The 16,952-nt window shown below is 47.0% G+C and overlaps 1 pseudogene; it reads right to left on the reverse strand.

Moving 5' to 3' along the window:
- Positions 1-5,090: 5,090 nt before the first annotated feature.
- On the reverse strand, positions 5,091-9,417 carry LOC130888675 (cytochrome P450 2D20-like; annotated as a pseudogene).
- Positions 9,418-16,952: the final 7,535 nt, after the last annotated feature.

The raw sequence follows: 16,952 nt of genomic DNA on the forward strand, positions 1-16,952 counted from the left end.
CAGTTCATGGTCAGACATGTTGCCACTGTGCCTTGAGCTTTAAGGCTTGACTCTCAAGATCCAAGAAGGACGTGAAGTCAGCTGCCAAAGCCATGGAGGTCCTGCCCATGCTGCTTAGCAGTGGCTTGCTCATGCAGACAAAAGCACTTCTAAAAGCTTCTAAACAGGTTACAGTGGGTTTAAACATGTGCATAGTTGTAAAAAAGAAAAGGGTATCGATCATCACAGAAAGAAAGAATTTAAAATAATAAAGTAAATTCTTTAAAGAGAGAAGTAAAGTAATATAAAAAATGAAAGCCACACAGATATGAGAAATACACAGGGAATCTGGAACCTGTGTGTTGCTGCATGACCTTAAATCTTTTGATTGCTGGCGAGCCAATGACAGCTGTTAAGACACACAGTTTTGAAAGAGGAACTGCTGAAATAAACCAGTCTAGACAGTTAAGAATTCCTTAACTTTATTTATTTATTTTAAAGGGTTCTACCCGTACACTAGAAGAGGGCACCAGGTCTCATTACAGATGGTTGTGAGCTATCATGTGGTTGCTGGGAATTGAACTCAAGACCTCTGGAAGAGCAACAGCCAGTGCTGTTAACCAGTGAGCCATTGCTCCAGCCCAAGAATACCTTAACTTTAAAATGAAACGAAAAAAAAATGCATTGCTTTGGAGAAGAGGTTTTGCTTTTATTTCCACAGGAAATGAGAGGCTATAGATTCCTTTAGGTTTGAAATGGATAAGGTTTGATTGGGGAAGAACCTCCTGAATATTGACAGGTGATATCTATCAACAATGGTTACATTTAATGTAAAGCTAGCTAGTAAGCTAGCTTTCACAGGACTTGGCCATTATCTCAGTTTTCTCAGGGATCCCTAAGGATGCCTTCACCCACAGACAACAGGAAGCAGTCTGGATAACATGATGCCCACATTCCCACAAAGTGGGGGTGGGCTGTTGTTTGTTATTTGATAGGTTATGTATGTTTGTTATCATTCGTGGGAAATATAGAAATATAGGATAGAAAGACAGCTATTAATTCTGAGATATTTTGCACTGGTATGGATTTTGGCATATGGATAAAAATTTAAAGTTATTTTTGTTGCACTGTATGTAGGTTTCTTCTCTTGTTTGGGATATTATGCTCATACAGCTCATTTAAAAATGCAATGTCTAACTAAGATATGAGGTTAGTAATTAATCCATATTAGCCAAATTTGCAGTCACATTAGATATGTTTTCAATGTGAAATATGAATATTTTAGACAGATGATTTTTAATCACTTCAAAGAACTACAAAATATGACATTTGAGCTGTTTCATAACCTAAGGTTTTTCATGACAGCGAGATACATCTGCTCCTGTCAGCACCAATTTATTTCATAAAGGGATGATGGGCATCAAAGAAATACCATATAGAATGTGCTTTAAGCATAGCAAGTCTAGCGATTTGGGCAGAAAACTGCTTTTGCCTTGACTCCTGACAGTATGCTACACAGACTGGATAAGCTGGACACAGGAAAGAACTGTTGAACTTTGCCAAGACAAGGAAGGACAGTCCTGTGAGATTCCTGCTTTACAGAAGAATCTGCCAGATATTCTGTAGGACATAGGGGAAAATGACTGATGAACTTTGTTAATACAAGGTGGGACAGTCCTTCAAATTTCCTGCTTGACTGAAATATCTGCCAAATATTTATGCCAAATGTCTGCCATCCTGTAGGCCAAGTATGGATGCACTTCCTTGGGGAATCTTGGACAATGTGTGTAGTGTACTCATACCCACGTTTGTTCCATCACTGTGTGGAAATCTAGAATGTGGTGGTCTCGATCTGTCTCAGTTTGTATTTTTATTGTTGTAAAAAGACACCATGACCATAACAACTCTTATAAAGGCCAACATTTTAATGGAGTGGTATACAGTTTCAGAGGTTTAATCCACTATCATCATGGTGAGACATGACAGCACACAGGCAGACATGGTGCTACAGAAGATGAGAGTCCTCAATGTCTCAGTAGACATTGAGCATATATGAGACCTCAAATACCACCTCCACAGTGATACATTTCCTCCAAAAAGGCCTTGTGCACTCCAACAAAGTCACATCTTCTAATAATGTAACCCAGTTTGGGGCCTTAATTTCCCCATAGGCCCAAGAAAAGTGAAAAAAAGAGAAAAAACTGGATATGGCTTCTTTAAGGGGCACTGCTGTGCAGCAGAGCACATGAACAGCCGGCACACAGAGTAGAAGCAGCAAGCAAAGCAATGTCTCCTCCAGAGTACGGACACCAACTTTCTAAAGCAGAACAGGTGAATGCAGCTCTTGCTTAAAGACTGGTGCCAATTAGACAGTTTTGGACAGGTCAGCAGGCTTAAGCCTCAGCTCTTACATTCTTGAGGAGAGGGTGGAGCTACCAGCCAGAGCCTCAAGTATAGGACCTATCTGCAGCTTAGCAATTCAAGCTTGAGTCATGCTGTCAAAGAATACTACAGGAGCACAGTTAAAATGGAACCAAATGAAAAAAAAAATCTTTAAACAGGTTACAGTGTGCACAGGTATTTAAAAAGAAAAGAAGAGAAAGGCGGCAGGCTCAGGCTGTGCCAGGAGACAGCATCAGTGCTGTGGTGGTCCATGGACACAGCAGTGGTCCCCAAAAGCTATCAGACCACTAGAACCTCAACCTCAGGCCTGCCTGCACCTAGAGGAGCGATCTCTGGAATGCCAGCAATACCTGCACCTGGAGTAGTGACGAGGGAAACTGTGGCCCTACCTGCATTGAGAGGAGTGACCATCTGAGCCTTGAGCCCATACACACCTGGAGAAACAATCACAAGAAGCTCAACCATGCATACATCTGAAGGAGCATTCAATGGAGCCACAGCCTCCAGGTACTTCAATTGGAGGAAAAGGGGACCCCTAAGGCACAGGCTCCACCTGTACCAATTTGAGAAAGAGATGGGTAAACAACAGGGTAAGAATACACACAAATAGCAATTCAGTGACACCAGAAACTAGTGGTTCTACAGCAATAAGACCTGAACATCTCAACGCAGTTGAAGCAGTAGAAAATGACATTAAAAATAACTTTATGGAGGGCTGGGAGGTGGTGGCGCACGCCTTTAGTCCCAGCACTTGGGAGGCAGAGGCAGGTGGATCTCTGTGACTTCAAGGTCAGCCTGGGCTACAAGAGCTAGTTCCAGGACAGGCTCTAAAAGCTACAGAGAAACCCTGTGTTGAAAAACCAAAATAATAATAATAATAATTTTATGAAGTCAATTGAGACCCTTAAAAATAAAATGAAAATTTCCCTGAAGAAATGGAAAAGAAGACAAAAAAAAAAAAAAACAGAAAAGATCAACAAATCCCTTAAAGAGACCAAGATAAAAGCAATCAAACAGGTGAAGATTCCCACCTCTTCTTCCCTCCCCAGGTGCTTACTCTCTGGAGGGCATCAGGAGGTGTGGGCAGACTCCATGGATCTGTGCATGCTGGTTATGTTGGGCTGAGGACTGTGAGCATGGGGCACAAATGTCCAGAGAACCCCTGCTCCCAGGGACATAGAAAAGTCACTCATCTGACACGCCACACATGCAGAGCATAAAGGAAACATAGGACATCGCCTCAGACTGGAGTAAAACCTTCCAGATCCACTAATGGGGAAGGAGGAGGGTTGTGCAGATGTCCCTACAGTGAAGCACACTGACTTCCTGAGGACCCAGGCTTGACTCTCAGGACCTGCAGGAGGTTGACAGCTAACTTTGACTCATGTCCTTGGACATCCCATGTGCACTCCTGTCCTCCTCAGGCGCCGCACACATGCAAGCAAATACCCACGAATGCACAATAAAAATAAGGGGGTGGGGAGGGGAGTGGGGATGTTGGCAAATGATGTAGCTATTCCTGTAGGCAGCGAGGAGGTGGGACTGTGAGGTAAAGATACCCCAGCATGGAGAGTGTTTGGTCCGGAACATTACAAAAGCCATGGTCTGACCATGATGGGTGGTGGAGCATCCCTAACATCCATGAAAGAGTGTCAGTGGGAGGACACTTTCTATTTCACAAAAGCAATACTAAAAATAGTGTCTGCATAGAGTTGGGTCTCAAGCATGCCATAGAGGACGGGGTTTGGGATGCTACTGTCTGGCCTCAGATTATATGGAGACTAAGATGTGCCCTGAGGGCTGCTGCACGCCTCCACGTTCTCCCCGGACCCACAAAACCCCAAATTTCCAAGATTTTTTAACTTTCCTAGTGAGAAATACACATTATATCATGCCCACGGGCTTGCGGGAGCACTCTCCCCAGTCTGGAGAGATGGCCCCTGACAGCACAGCAGGATCAGCACATCCTCCTGGATTCTGACACCTTTCCTACAGCAGATGTTCTCCTGCATCCCTTCACTGCAGCAAGCTGAGCTGTGAGGACAACAGCTTCTCTAGCAGTGAGAGACCCCCTAACCATGTGTGACATCAGGATCCTGAGGATCTACACCAACATCTGTCCCCAAACAAGAGTTGTGCTGAATCCACAACACGTCATTCATACTTCCTCACAGGAAACACAGAGTTCTGACTTCTGTCTGTGGTTTATCACTAACCCCGCAGCCATCGTTGGCCTTTGCCTGTGATCTACAGTCAATCACTGGACACCTGGACACCGACACAACTTCCTACTTTGTCCCGATGCTTCCCCCTCTCAATCTCCCCTTTGTTCCCTCCTAGTCTCTTCATCACCTCCTGATCCACTCCACCTGCCATTTTTTTTTTTTTTTAAGAAAGGCTCTCAATAAATAGTCAAGGCTATACAACCCAGGCTGGCTTTGAACCTGCAATCTTCTTGCCTCAATCTCCCTCATGCTATACTGCAGGCCTGTATCACTGCTGTTCGTTAAGTAAACTCTGCTCACAACATGAAAGTTGTTCATAGGGGAGGTCTGGGACAGAGGGGAAAGACTATTGTAGCCTGTTGTCTTGGGACACAGTGGAGACAAGGATGGGGGTTGGACCAGGAATCTGAGTGACAGCCACAGATCAGGTTTAGGGACATCAATCAGCACAAGCTGGGGAGAAGGATGGAGCTGCTGTCCTTGCTAGCGCACAACTGCACAGAGCTCGTAGGGGGCGGGGAAAACTGGCAATGAGAAATTGCCATGGTCGCTGGGTCGGGGCTGTCCACTGGGCACCGAGAAGCTAAAGCACTGCAGGAGGCAGGTGAAGAAGAGGAAGAGCTCCATGCGGGCCAGGGGCTCCCCCAGGCAAGCTCGGCGGCCTGTGGGTGAGAAAGGGGCTCAGTCAGTCTGGGGCCTGATGGATGCTCCACCCTCCAAGGAACCCTGGGAAGAGACATGGCATCCCGCAGGACCTGCTGAGAATGGCATGAAGGCCTCATGTTTCACAAACTGTCCCTGGGCATCCAGGAAGTGTTCAGGATGGAAGTGGAGGGGCTTCTCCCAGACAGTCTCATCCTTCAGCACTGAGGACAGGTTGGTGAGGAGGGTCATCCCCTGGCAGGAGACACATGGTGGAACATGACTGTGGTGGGGCTGCCAATACCCAGGTTACCATGGTCACATGCACAACCTCTTCCTGTATACACGAAATTCTTTCATTCACCTCAACCTCAGATCCCTCTGGTACCATTCAAGGCCATATGAGAAAGCCACCCTAAGTACCCAAATCAGAAGCTGCCCCTGTGTGTAGCACTTCCTGCAATCCTGTGGCTTATTCCACTAGCCATCCTCTTCCCCGGGGAGTCCTGGGCAATGGCTGCAGTGTACTCACACCCAGGCTGGTGCCTTCACCATCTGCAAATCCAGGATGTACAGGTCTTGGTCTTTATAGCCTTTCTTTGCCCAGTGGTGACCCTGGGATGAGAGTGACCAAGCCTACCTTGGGGATGATGAAGCCCTGTACTTCAATGTCACAGGATGTCGTACGTGGTAAATTCACTGGGACAATGTCTGCAAATCGCTGAATCTCATGAACGACAGCATTGGTGTAGGGCATGCGGGCCTGGTCTGCCATCTCTGGATGCCGCACCTGCCCTACGACTTCATCAATCTCCTGTTGGACGCGGCCTGGAGGAACAGCCTCCCCTCAGTGAAGCAGTCCCTTAGTGGTTCTAACTTGACCTTCTACCACTGGGTGAGTAGGTGACTTAAGACTGCCATCAGAGGGGCTGGAGAGATGGGTCAGAGGTTAAGAGCATTGCCTGCTCTTCCAAAGGGCCTGAGTTCAATTCCCAGCAACCACATGGTGGCTCACAACCATCTGTAATGAGGTCTGGTGCCCTCTTCTGGCCTGCAGACAGACACATAGACTGAATATTGTATGCATAATAAATGAATAAATATTTTTTAAAAAAGACTGTGGGAGTCTGGGTCAAGGTGATTTTGGAGCCCCCATATGCTTATCAAATACTTCTATCTTTCTTCCCTCACCCTCCCTCACAGGCTCAGCCAGGCTCACTCTGCACATCCGGGTGTAGGATCATGAGCAGCAGGGCCCAGGACAGTGTGGTTGAGGTGGTCACCATCCCTGCAGTGAACAGGTCAGATACTACTGCATGCAGGTTCCCATTGTTGAAGCTGCTCTCAGGATTCCCCTTGACCTGGGCAGACAGAGAAGGTAGGCTCAGGGACACAGGGAGTAAACTCCAACATGATCCACCATTGTGTTCAAGACCGCAGGTGTTGGGGTCATGGATGACATACAAACCCCACTTGCCTGGCATCACAACTCACAGAACACTTCAGCCCTGTCCCCATCTTTACTGCTGTTCTCACCTTCTCCATCTCAGCCAGGAAGGCATCTGTCAGGTCTCGGGGTGGCTGCGCCGGATCCCAGGTTCCCTTGTGCTCAATTAACAACTTATCCATTGAGTTCATGAACTCTGTCATCTTGGGGAAGGCTTTACCTGGCAGCCCAGGGATGTGAAGGAGCGCCGGGACTGCGTTCAGCACCTGTGGAAAAAAGCAGGCCTACTGTTTTTATCCTAATTAAGAATCATTAGTGTGTGTGTGTGTGTGTGTGTGTGTGTGTGCCTGCATGTACACTCTCACACGTACATGCGCACAAAGACTCCTGTTTGGAGTCAGAGAACAATTTGTAGAGTAGGATCTGTCTCCCATGTGAGTCCCAGGATCCAGTTCAGAACTCCGGGCTTCCTTGGGAAGTTCCTCACCCACAGGTCATCTCTCTTGACCCTGGATGATGTTTCTGCTCAGTGTTCACCTGGACCAGACTCAGTTCCCAGCACTTTGTTTTTAGTTCCCAGACTCGTCTACAGAGGACTCAGGGTCTGTTTGTCCCCAGACATCACCTGCTGCATCCTCCTGTCCTCCCTGTAGGTTGATTGAGCCCAGGGTGAACAAAATGTCTATTCTACTGTGTACATCTAACAGGCTTACGTGGTTTCCATGTAGACGGGGGCAGAGCCTCACCCCCTTTCTAGAGCCCCTGAACTTGGTCCCCTCTTCCTCTCCAATTATCTGAGATTTGCCAAGGACAAGGGATTTCCTCCTGCATTTGACTATCACACAAGGTCCTCACCCTATTCCCCGTAAATGAATATTCATTCTGATTTTACAGGACAGAAGTGGCCGTGCATACTGACTGCCCTGAGTCCCATACCTCAGCAATGAAGCCAGTGTCCTCTCCAAAACGTTCCTGTAATGTTTTGAGCAGCCCAGTGAAGAAAGGGTCGTCATACTCAAAGCGATGGGCATAAATGAGGGATGAAATCACACTGCATACACCTTTGTTCAGGAGGGTGGTGGGATTAAATGCTTGGCCTAGGAGCAGAGATGCAAGCAAGTCATGACGTTGTTTTTAAGTGCGTGCCCACATCTCTACATCTCATCCATCACCCACCAGCCTCCTTGGTGAAAGTGTCACAGAGGTGTCCAGCCTCCTCTGTCACCCACTGCTCCAGGGATTTCTTGCCCAGGCCAAAGTCTCGCATGGTGGACACAGAGAATTGCCGCTGTTCTCGCCATTCGGGTCCATAAGGTGCCAATGCCACACCTGCAGGGACATCTGTGTGTAACCAAGGATACGTGGCTGTGCTGTCTGCTCTGCTCCCAACATTTCCCTGTGGTCAGTCTGAGCCATCAGCGCCCCAGCACTTTGCTATCACAATCAGCACATGCCACTTTGGAGGCTCCACCCTCCACGCAGTGATTTTCAGTTGCATTATCTGAACACATCTCCTCTATTAGGCCCTGTCCATCTTCTGGTCACTGCTCCTCAAGCCCTATTCTCTCTGCCCTGTCCCCACTATAGCTATTTGCCTTTTGCTTTGGGCCCATAGCCCATGACACCATAGACAGGCATTGGAGGGCGGTCAGCAGTGTCCTCTCCACAGGTCACCAGCACTTCCCGCACCGCCTTCAGTCCATTGATCACAACCACGGGCTTCCAGGCCATCTGCAGGCTGAACACGTCACCATAGCGCTATCGAAGCTGAAGTAGAGGTTCAGAATGCTTAGTAAGTAGAGATCCCTAGCAGACTGGACAATCCAAGTACAACACATGTATGTATGTCGGGGTGTGTGTGTGTCATGTGTGTGGCTGCACATAACCACATTTTATGGTATGCATTATTGAACCTTGGTCCTACCCTATGCTGGGCAAATGCTCTATCACCGACCTATGTCTCTAGCCTAAGGTATGAAACCTTATGCCTGCATGATCCTATCTTCTAAATCCAGCAATGTTCTCAGAGTAGACAAGATAATTAAGATGTCACCTGCTAGAAAAAGGTCCGTGCTCCCTCATACCCCACCATACATGAGGGAATTCGGGTTACTGAGATTCTTAGAAAGACCTGAGACCGTACAGCAACAAGAGATTATAACAAACAGTGCCCATCCTCACTGACACGCTACAATGAAACCTGACTCTTTCCCTCTCCCTGAGACCTCAGCCACTGATGGGATCACAAGGGAACTGAGACCTTCCTGACCTCTGTCCTGTCTAAGCCCACTCTACGCCTGCCTCCATGGCCTTTTCCATATATGTCTCTGCTCTTAAAAAGTCCACAGTATCCTCCTAATGAGAAGCAAGTTTCACAAGGCAACCACTAAGCCATCTCTCTCTTTGTGGCCATCTTTCCGTCTATCCTGAGGCTTCAGCACCACCATGTACTGCTGGGAGCACCATGACCTCTACTGCCCTCCACCGCCATCTCTCTCACCTTGTACACACTGTACGGCAAGTTCTCGAAGTCCACCTGCAGAAGGTTGCCCAGCCCAGGTAGGGGCACAGGACCTGGAGGGTAGCGGGAAGTCCAGAACTTGCGTCGGTGCATCAGGTCCACCAGGAGCAGGAAGATGGCCGTGAACAGGACCACAGACCACAGGCCATCTCCAGTCAGCAGTGCCATGGCTGCCCCTGCTTCCCAGGCTGGTTGGGGAATGCCTGATCCTGACACCTAGGATCAGAAAAGACACTCTGAGGACAGACTGGGCACCTGGTCCCTTATGAAGGGGAGAAAGCTGCACTTTGCTCTCTGCCTTGAGCCAAGTAGCTGTGTTTACTTTTCAGTCCGGTTGTGTAACAGGACATCATCAGACAAGTCCAGGGCAAGTCAGCCTCAGAGGTTCATGCCCTCTCTTCTCTCTATGGGTACTTCTTAATGGGAATAGCTTCAGCTTCTCCTCAGGGAGCTGACCACAGTGGTTATGTAGGGTTTGGCACTGTGAGCACAGTGGGCAGAGGACCAGTGGACCCTGCTTCAAGGTACAGGATCACAAGCTATAGCGAAGTCATTCAGTGATGTGCCACACTGGAAGAGTAGGGTGCCTGCGGCCATTGTTTCAGAATGTACGAGGATATGTTTGAAGCTCCATTGAACACTCGACTCATAGGACAGGAGGTGTGACTGATTCTGCAGGCACTGTCACTGTGTAGCAAGGGTCACTGAAGAGGCTTGTGTGGCTAGACAATGAGGGTGAGTGAGAGGCAGTGTGGGGAAGGCAGCTCCATCCAAGGGAGCCATGAGTACAGGTGTGAGGTCACTCAGTGCATGAGGAAGGTCAATGTCATAACCTGGGAACTTCTTAGCTCTAATCTGAAAAACCTAGGAAACTGTCCACAACTCTTAAGAGACCAGCAGGATGTCCAGGTACTTGTCACAGGGAGGCCACTGTCTAATTTTATTCACCTTTTACTTCCTGCTGGGTGGAGCCTTGTGTTCACCGTTATCATACTGGGGACGGATTGGGTGTCTCCCTCGTGCTACACAGGCAGTTTTGAGGGACTTGTGAACATTGCCACAGACATGGCAAAGACCGCCATGGAGGCACAAGGAGCGCTCTGTTGACAGGACACAAAAATACAGCACTTTAGGACACATGGCCTCTGCATCACAAACCCTGGCTTCAAACTCTACTACAGAGCCTCAGTACTGAAAACAGCCTCGTATTGGTGTGAAAACAGAAAGAAGGACAAATGGAATTGAACTGAAGACCCGGATATCAACCGACATACCTACAAACCCTGATTTCTGACAAAGAAGCAAAAAATATCAAATGGAAAAAAGAAAGCATATTCACCAAAGGTGTTTTCATAGCTGGATATCAACATGTAGAAGAATGAAAATAGATCCATATCTATTGCTATGCACAAAAGTTAAATCCAAATGGATAAAAGACTTCAACATTAAACAAATCACATTGAACCTCACTGAAGAAAAACTGGGAAGTACACTTGAACACACTGGCACAGGAGACCACTTCCTGAATATAACCCAATTACCACAGACACCGAGAGAAACAATAAATGGGACCTTCTAAAAACTGAGAAGCTTCTGAAAAGCAAAGGACATGGTCAACAAGACAAAATGACAGCCTACAGAATGGGGAAAGATCTTCACTAACCCCACATCAGACAGAGGTCTGATCTCCAAAATATACAAAGAACTCAAGAAAGTGGTCATCAAAAGAACAAGTTAAACAGAAAAAAAAAGGAATACAGACCAAAACAGAGAACTCTCAACAGAGGAATCTAAAATGGCTGAAAGACACTTAAGGAAATGCTCAACATCCTTAGCCCTTAAAGAAATGTGAATCAAAACAACTCTGAGATTCCATCTTACACCTGTAAGAATGGCCAAAATCAAAAACACTGATGACAACTTATGCTGGAGAGGATGTGGGGTAAAGGGACCACTCCTCCACTGCTGGTAGGAATGCAAGCTGGTACAGCTCCTTTTGATATCAGTATGGCAATTTCTCAGAAAATTAGAAAACAACCTACCTCTAGATCCAGCAATACCAGTTTGGGGTATATATCCCAAAGATACTCAATAGTATCACAAAGATATGTGCTCAACTATGTTCACAGCAGTATTGTTTGTCATAGCCAGAACCTGAAAACAACCTAAATGTCCCTCGACCAAAGAATGGATAAAGAAAATGTGGTACATTTACAAAATGGAGTACTACACAGCAGAAAAAATGACATCTTGAAATTTGTATGCAAAAGATAGATCTAGAAAACATCATATTGAGGTAGCCCAGGCCCAAAAAGACAATTATCATATGTACTCACTCATAAGTGGCTTTTAGACATAAAGCAAAGAAAAACCAGCCTGCAACTCAGTCCCAGAGAAGCTAGACAACAATGAGGACCGTAAGAGAGACATACATAGATCTGATCTACATGGGAAGTTGAAAAAGACAAGATCTCCTGAGTAAATTGAGAGCAAAGGAACCATGGGAGAGGGCAGAAGGGGAGGGGAGAAGAAGGGAGGTGAGCAGAAGAAAATGTATAGCTCGATAAAATCAATAAAAAAAATTAAAAAGAATAAAAAAGAGTAAATGTCTGTGATTGGTTTTGTAGTGAGTTAGGGGCAGGGAGAGGACGGTGGCTGCAGCCTCTTGAGTCTTGTGGACAGGTGTGAGGTAGCGGAATAGACCAGGAAGGCCTGACTCAGAACCTGGGCCCTTCTTCCTTCAGATCCAAGAATGCTGAGAAATGCCAACAACTGCGAGATAGTCACTGGTGACCTTTAGGTTAGGTGAGCTGCTAGTCACATGGTGATCTCCTTCCTTTATTCACCCTTTGTTTCTACTCATGCCAGAGGTCTGTGGTTAGTATGGGCGGCCATGGGGAAAATGCAAGATGATTTCCTAGCCCTCCAACAAATGGCACTTGTGTGCTGGGCACACTGTATGTACCAAGTCATAACTCCTGGGGTCAACGAAGCTGCAGGTGCTGTCCTTGCTGGGGATCCAGAGCTGTGAAGATCAAAGACTCAGAAGTCCCAGTGGAATCCAGGCAGGTGATCTCTGCTGCCCCTCCAGTGGCAGAAGGGAGACAGGAGCTGAGTTAGAGCCAGATTCACACTATACAGCCCTCAGCAAGGACTAGGCCCTGGGTCATCTCCTCTCAGCTACCCTTGCTGCCCCCTTCTCTGCCCACATCTGTGTCACCAGGGCCTGTGGAGGATTCCATGCTTATTGACGTCCTGAAGACCCAAGTCTGCTTCCTGTTCCTCTCCATGACTCCTGGCCATGCAAAACCCAGTTACACAGAATGGTGTTCTAGGTTAGACCACAGACAGCGATCTTTGTTCAGAAGCATGTGACTGAATTGTGCCCTGAATGTGAGTCAGGACACCAGCCTGGGTCACAGTCAGGAGTGGAGGGACAGAGACAACTGTGCTCTGGTCACTCATAGGCTCAGGATGGTGGCTTCCTCCTGGTTTGCTCCAGGACCCTCCCAGGGTAACTTCAGAGACCCAGTGGCTAGGCCTGGATGCTAGTTGTCACACCTTCTGCCTCTCCTCAGGTCTCCACCTCTCTTCTGTGTGTCACGTATGATGACGTGAAAAAGAAGCCATGGTGCTGACTGGGTCTGATCTTCCTACTTCAGCTGAGTGAGGCCCTGAGAGGTAAGTGCACCGAGCAGGTGAGGGGTGTCACACACTGTATGTTGTACAGGTTCCTGGTCTGTCACCAGCTCATGGGAGATGACCTGGATGCTCTGATAACATCTACCTGCTAGCACTGTTTGCTTCCCTTCATCCTCAGTCATGGTCCCTCAGCCACATGAACACTTGTGTCCTGTAAGAGCAGTGTGACTTCCATGGGGACTGGGGTTTTGGAATCCGTGTCAGCTGCACAGATGTGTCATGGCTACACCAGGAAGGCGGAACCGAGTCCCGGGCTGTCATTGGCCAGCAGTGTTCCCAGATTCACAATTCTCTGTTCACATGTCAACAGATAGTTAATCACTGTCCTTTGGACTCCTCTGGAAGAGGACAAATAGAAGCTGGACATGTCTGTCCTGGACTGTCCTGTGTGCCCCTTCTCTTTGCTGACTTCAACTGCCTGGGTTCACTGGAGTGAAGACCAACAGTGCCACCTAGAGCCATTCCTAACTCTGTGCTTTCTTTCCCTAGGCATGGTGGGAAGGCAAAGCCAGTCAGCTTAGGAAGAGTGATGACTCACTGGGGTCATTGTGATTCAGAGTGCTGACTTGGGAAAGCTCATCTGGGCAAAGGATAGCCTAGGCTTTCTTGGTGTTGGTGAAACTCCCATACCGGAATGGTTACTTCACTCCTCATGGTATGACAGGATACTACCTACGGAAACACAAGCCACAGAACTTATGCTTATGTTCTTGTTGTATGACATATGTAAATATGGCATATGTAAAATACTAGAATCAGCCTCATATATAATTCCTGGATTCCGTCACTACTCACATACTTTTGGAAGTCGCTTGCTCACACTTCCTGCTTACTCAGCTGCTACTGTTTCCTTCTTGGGTCTCTGAGGAAGTTGAAGACTAGATAGTTATAGTTTTCCTTGTTTCATTGCAGAAAGCAAGTTATGATAGAAAGTAAATTAGGTATAAGCCCTTGGACTCACTAAGAATAGGATAGATATGGAGTATTGTCGCTGAAAACACTAAATGCAAATTGACTAGACATTGTTGATGTATTTATTGCCCGTATATAATGTATACGGTCATTGTATTTATTGTATATAGTTTATCTCATATTACTTATAGCCATCTTTTTATTTTAGACAAGAAGGGGTAATGTGGTGATATTTCACTTGTATTTTAACAAAGAAAGCTTGCCTGAGGATCAGAGAGTACAACAGCCACCCTGGTCAGCCTTACATAACAGGCAGTGGTAACACACAGTTTTAATCACAGTAGACATGCTAATTTGCCATAGAAACTGGGTGGTAGTGGTGCACGCTTTAATCCCAGCCCTACAGAAGAATATAAGATAGGAGGAGACAGCTCTCAGTCAGTCTCATTCTGTGGATTCCTGGAGGCAGGATCATCATTCCAGACTAAAGTGGAGTTAAGAGCAACTGACTGGCTGTTTTGCTCTTCTGACCTTTCTTCAGGCTGAACCCCATTATCTGTCTCTGGGCTTCTATTAAACATGCTACAGATGGAAGCCTACAATGACCTTCCATTGTCTCCAGGAAGTTCGGATACTAGGTTAGTGTGTGACAACAGACTCTGTCCTGCCTGTCCTTACCCAGCACTACAACCCACAGCTCTCACCTTTCCACCTCAGTCAGGAAGGCATCATTCAGGGCTCAGGATGGACAGGAACTCAGATCATCTGGGCTCAGTCAACAGACTCTATTGCAAACCCATAAACGGGTTGTGCTCTGGGAAGTGTTTGCCAAGGTGCCATAGGATATGCTGGAGCAATGAAACTGCATTCAATACACATGACAGCCACAGAGAGTAGCTGAGGGCATATTTCCTTTAGTAGCTTTTAAGTTAACTTTATTATTATTAATGTAAGTATCTATGAATTTATGCAAGTATGTTTATATGTGGCTTCATGCATAGTGTTGCATTCATTTAATTTTGTAAAGATGTGTTGCTATTTTACCTTGCTTGCCTAAGGCACATGATTGGTCTAACAAAGAACTGAATGGCAAATAGTGAGGGAGGAGGTATAGGTAGAATTTCCCGGCAGGGAGAGTAAATGGTAGGAGGGTTCTAGACTGGAGGAAAAGAAAAGGAGACACAGAAGATAGATGTCAGGGACCAGACAGACAGACATGAAGGAAGCAGGAAAGTAAGATATACAGAATGAAAAAAGGTAAAGATACCCAAAGAAAAATGTAGATGAATAGAAACAGATTAAAGTAAGACAAAAGAACTAGTGAGACAAGCCTAGGCTAAGGCCCAACATTCATAATTAAGAATAAGTCTCCATGTCTTTATTTAGGAACTGGTTAGAGGTCAAAAGAAAATTCCAACCACTAATGGTATCCAACGTGAGCGCCAAATTCTCAGACAGGACCTCAGCAAGCTGGAAAAGGGGGTGAGGCATGCGTGTGTATGAATGTGGGTGTGTGATTGTGTGTGAGTGTATGTGTGTGAAGCTATACCACATGTTCTCTAAGTCCAGGCCAGTTTTGGCACAGGGTCTGGCGGGTAGCTGAAATTGGAGAATTTTCACCATTGAATCAGGTCCATGATTAAAAGAAGATGGACATGAATATGACCACAGGCCACAGTTCATCTCCAGCCAACTATCTCAGGACTACATCACTGCTCTAGGTCATTCTGCAAACATCTTAAACACTGCAACCACATAAGGTCAGGAAGGGGACCTCTTACTGCACCCTGGTATCTGGTCCCTAAGGAAGATGGCAAGACTGTCCTTTCCCTAGTGCCTTGAGTAGGGGCTGGAGAGATGGCTCAGAGGTTAAGAGCATTGCCTAGTGCCTTGAGTTAGCTGCTATGTTCTCTTTTCCATCTTGGTGAGGGGAGGGGCCAGAGCACTGACTGAAGGTTTGCCTCAGTTCCCCACCTCTTCTTCCCTCCCCAGGTGCTTACTCTCTGGAGGGCATCAGGAGGTGGGGGCAGACTCCATGGCAGCTGTGCATGCTGGTTATGTTAGGCAGAGGACTGTGAGGTTGGGGAACAATTGTCAGTGAACCCTGCTCCCAGGGACATAGAAAAGTCACTCATCTGACATGCCACACATGCAGAGCTTAAGGAAACAGGACATCGCCCCAGACTGGAGCATCCACTAAAAGGAGGAGGAGGAGCGTTGTGCAGATGTCCCTAAAGTGAAGCACACTGACTGCTCTTCCTGACAACCCAGGCTTCATTCCCAGGACCTGGAGATCCCATGTGCACTCCTGTAACACGAACGGGGGCCTGCTTGTTGTTGGGGTTTTTGTCCCACACGGTACCCCACAACTGTTTAGCACCAAAGAAAATCACACATAGGTCTCCATAAATTATAAGCTGATTGGCCCATTAGCTCTAGCCTCTCAATGGCTAACTCTCACATCTTCATTAACCCATTTTTCTGATCTATGGTAGCCATGTGGCTCAGTACCTTTTTTCAGTGGAGCAGATCACATCCTGCTGCTTTGGTGGTCTGGGCAGGAGTGGGAGGAATCAGCTTCCTCCTTCCCAGAATTCTCCTGTTCTCATTGTATCATTTTTACTTCCTGTCTGGTTTTCCCACCAATACTTCCTGCCTAGCCAATCAGTGTTTATTTAAAACATGATTGACAGAATACAGACAATTCTCCCGCACCACACTCCTGTCCTCCTCAGGTGCCACCTGATGGCTGATACACGCCTCAATGGACTCCCCGGATCCACAAAACCCCCAATTTCCAAGATTCTTCAGCTTTCCTAGTGAGAAATACACATTATATCATGCCCACAGGCTTGCGGGAGCACTCTCCCCAGTCTGGAGAGATGGCCCCTGACAGCACAGCAGGATCAGCACATCCTCCTGGATTCTGACACCTTTCCTACAGCAGATGTTCTCCTGCATCCCTTCACTGCAGCAAGCTGAGCTGTGAGGACAGCAGCTTCTCTAGCAGTGAGAGACCCCCTAACCATGTGTGACATCAGGATCCTGGGGATCTACACCAACATCTGTCCCCAAACAAGAGTTGTGCTGAATCCACAACACGTCATTCACACTTCCTCAC

This window comes from Chionomys nivalis, chromosome 17 (genome assembly GCF_950005125.1).
Source record: "Chionomys nivalis chromosome 17, mChiNiv1.1, whole genome shotgun sequence".
NCBI classification, from domain to species: Eukaryota; Metazoa; Chordata; class Mammalia; order Rodentia; family Cricetidae; genus Chionomys; species Chionomys nivalis.